This window comes from Rhincodon typus, chromosome 27 (genome assembly GCF_021869965.1).
Source record: "Rhincodon typus isolate 14 chromosome 27, sRhiTyp1.1, whole genome shotgun sequence".
Taxonomy (NCBI): Eukaryota; Metazoa; Chordata; class Chondrichthyes; order Orectolobiformes; family Rhincodontidae; genus Rhincodon; species Rhincodon typus.
The window spans coordinates 27,511,608-27,515,596 of NC_063358.1; the positions used below are offsets into that span (position 1 = coordinate 27,511,608).

At 40.9% G+C, this 3,989-nt stretch overlaps 1 long non-coding RNA gene across 1 annotated transcript; it reads right to left on the reverse strand.

Moving 5' to 3' along the window:
• Positions 1-303: 303 nt before the first annotated feature.
• LOC125486274 lies at positions 304-3,662 on the reverse strand. The gene is made up of 3 exons (XR_007264944.1): positions 3,573-3,662; positions 2,725-3,057; positions 304-982 (listed from the first exon to the last, which is right to left on the reverse strand). It is a non-coding gene; the product is annotated as an uncharacterized LOC125486274 (long non-coding RNA).
• Between the last annotated feature and the right edge of the window lie 327 nt (positions 3,663-3,989).

The window sequence follows — 3,989 nt, forward strand, 5'->3', positions numbered from 1 at the left end:
CATTAAATAAGTATTTACAGATTTTGTTAAAGTTGTGATGTTTCTGAGAAGTATAATTGCTGGCACTTAACTCCCCTTAAATATAGCAAAAGCACTCCCTAATTAAAAACCAAACAATTTCACTGTAAAGAGTAATTTCTGAAGTCATTTTTATAGTTGGTTAATTCTGGTTGAGCTAAATTCACCAAATTATCAGCCAGAACGTTTTCACATGTGGACTAATAATGGATTCCTTATGTTGTTCAAACATGAGATGTGCTAAATATGCCTTTTATTTAATAATCAAATTTATTTTCTCTCCGTGAATCAATTTGGAAGTTCTGCTGAAGTTGCAAAGCCATAGTCTGCCCCTGTAATCTCCCTGAAAAGCCATGTGTGCATTATATAGTCTTTATTATCATTCAGTCAAGTTTCTCACATGTGCAGGTTTAAAGGATGACAGTGAGCTGCTTGACAATTCTCACAAAGAAACACAGTAATTACCTGAAAGTTGTCCATTGCTGGTGATCATAATATTCACTCGTTGGATATTAATGGTGTGGAAACCATCTTGAAACATCTCAGGAGGTTGTGGGTTCAAGTCCAATGCAGATACTTGTCCATAAATTTGGGCTAACGCTTCAGTACAATGGTAGTGCAAATGCTACACTGCCAGAAATGCTATCTTTCAGATGAGCCATTCAATCATCGGACCTTTCAGGCAGACTGCAAAAGATCCTATGGCAATTTTTCCAAGAAGACCAGACGTGTTGGTCCAGTTTCCTCACCAACATTATCTCGCAAGCAGCATCCAACACAGGTGACCTGGGCATTTCTCCTATTGCAATTTGGGCAGCCACAATCATGATGACAATGACTCGACTTGAGAATACTTCATTGGTATAAAGCAATTGATGCTGTTTCTTTTGAGGTTGGGAATGTTGCTAGATCATTGTAACTCCTTTTCTTTGTGTCATTCACGATTTATGGGAGACATGAGAAACTGGCAATTGGGCAAAGGTAAAAACAATGTTAACAATCCTGATGAGATCATTTAATAACAATTTCCAAACATTCTTAGATCATTTCTCTAGAGGGGGGAGCACAGTTCCCTGTGGTTCAAGTGGGTTTGTGAATTCACAGGAGCATGATGTCAATTGTGGTTTTGTGCTGAAATATGAGCTAGTTTCTCAAGTTGCCAAGCAGATTTTGTGTGGTTGTTCATGGCAAGGTAACATTCTTTCATAAATGTAGTTAGACTTAATTGCTCAGGAATCACCACGTGGAAACAGATTGTTTGATCCAAACAATCTCTGTGGTTCTTACAACTACCCTTAATCACATGTGCTCCCTCTGACCCCTTTTCCCTTTCTTCAATCAGCTATGGTCCCTGATACAGTTCCGATAGTGCACTTCATAGTCTTCTAACCTTTCGTGTAAAAAGTTTTCTCCTGTTATCTCATCTAAATCTCTTGTATTTAGACTTACAACAAGTTCTTCTTATTCAAGACCCCTCTTTCACTGGAAGTAGTGTGATTCCAGTATTGACCAGGAGGGAGGGTGGGGGCAGGGGCTGGTGGTGGGGCAACTGGCCAGAATGGGAAGCAGGTTAGCCTTCAGGCAGGAAAGGCAGCAGTAGAAGGTGATAGCCGAGGATCATTTATGATTGATTCCAGCTCACATGATGATAGCCTTGTGTGTACGATGTCTTTACGAACTGGCTGTAAGAGGATGACTGCCTCAGCAGAGGTTACATGTCTATGACAAGCCAGTATACTGTGTACAGCGTTACATATCTATCCTAAACACAGCACTTGGCAATGATTCTTACATGACATGAGGGTCCCAGCATCATAATCTGGTCTCTATCCTCTTCCACTAAGGTAAAGATCTTTTCATGGAGGTGATGACATGAATATTGGACCACTTGTCATGGCTCTCTCTGCCTTATTGTCAGCTATTTTCTCCTGGAATGTGACCAAGGGAGGTATTGACTGAGATGAAACTGGCTGGCATGAAGCTGTTAGGTGGGGAAACGGTGGTGAAATGAGTAAGAGGCACAGAGGCCATGCAGGATTTGTAGTCTGGGGGATTGGAGTGGGAGAAGAAAGATATTGCATTCAATAGTGAAATGGGTACACCATGAGTCTTGGTGGGTGGACAGTAAAGGTAGAGTGAGTGTGAGGAAATAGATTAAAGGTATTAGCACATGGAATGCAGAACACCATTACACTTCTTGTGGCATTGCTGAGCATTTCTCCAGACTATGGACACTGCACAGACCTGATTGGCAATATCAGACTGGTTGGCAGGGTCTGGTGCTGAGCTCTCCTCTCGCAGTCTTGAAGAAAAGAGGTCATCCTTTCTCTGCACCATCCTACCTCCAGGACTTTCAGGTCTCTATCACCAAAGCAAGGAGCTAACTTCCCTTTCTCAGCCATCTCTAGGGAAATTCTACATGGCAAAGAAAGGCAGCTCCATACTGGCAGTACATAACCGGGTACACAGCTTTAATAAGAAAACTTTACACAGTTTTAAAAGCAATTCCAGCGCTAATCCTGGGAGGTCTCGGCTATAGAGACATAGCGCCATTTAGCACAGAAACAGATGTTTTAGTCTAACCAGTCCATGCTGACCACAATCCCAAACTTAACTAGCCCCACTTGCCTGCGCTTGGCCCATATCCCTACAAACCTTTCTTATTCATGTATTTATCCAAATGTCTTTTAAACATTGTTACTATACCTGCATCCACCACAACCTCAGGAAGTTCATTCCACAAGTAGAGAATATTTCTTCAATGCTGAGCATGAGCAGCTTGCCAGAGATGTGTGGTATATAGTTTCAAGAAGTGAGTTGCAGAGGATAACATGAGAAAACCCATTAGAGCTCACAGACAGACACCTTCCACGAAACTGTCCAAACATTTTGGTAAAATTTAGTCTTTTTTTTCATGTGGGTCCGGAAGATTTCAAACAATTTATCCTTAAGTTTCTTCACAGGGAGTGCTGCTCTCAACAGCATGTTAGCCATATACATCTGTTTCCTTTATTTGTCTGTCACACCCAGATGATATCCCTGAAAAAGGAGTAACATTTTTAAAGGCTCTAAGGAGTGGATAACAGCTGCTTGAGTAAAATGCTTTGAAGTGACTTGTGGCTGGTCTCCATTGTTACTTTTTCTCTTACTATTAAGAACTAATCAAAATATTCTTAAGCAAAGACTATGCAAAAGCATTCTTTCTCAATCTGAATATAATGTCATTACATTTGCATTCACAAGGTGAACTCATCATCTTTGTTACAATATTTTAGCTCTAGCATTACCATCATTAATTCCTTGATTTTAGTGAATGCTGCTTCTTGTTCTAAGCCTCAATTTCATTGCATGTCCTTGGCAGTAAGTGATGAAATGCCTCACACTCTGATGCAATTCAGAGCACAACATTGAGGAGGGAGGGAATGATCAAATAGGAGTAATTACATTGAGAGAGTTGTCTGATTGCAGAGAGTGGCAAACAGATCAAAGCAGCAAGTTGGATTCTGGGACCAGGGAAAGCATTCCTAGACCATCGGTAATGCTGTTAAACTTACTTAGCTGCTGCAGATAGGCACTGCCTTTTCCCCTTCTGTCCGGGTTCTTGGTCAATGCAGCAAATCCAGTCCTCAACTGTTAAAATTCAAGTGGTCCTGAAAATCTGATGAAAAGAGAACTTACATAAGTACACTAATTACAGAGTCGTCTTTCCAGAGCAATTTGCTCAAGTGGTTTCAAACCCACCCACTTATATTGAAATTTTACATGCTTCCAGTTTGTTTATGTTGGGTGTCTTATTTTTACTCATGTAATGCCCCTCCTCCTCAGCTGGGGGATTGGGTTGGCAGAGGTGCGGGTAGGAAGGGGACTCATGATTCCCAATGTTACTATCCATTTGTGTCCTAACTCTTGATAATTTTAGCGTTCTCTATAAAAACACTCTATAATTTCCTATAAGCTCGAACAAAACAAGC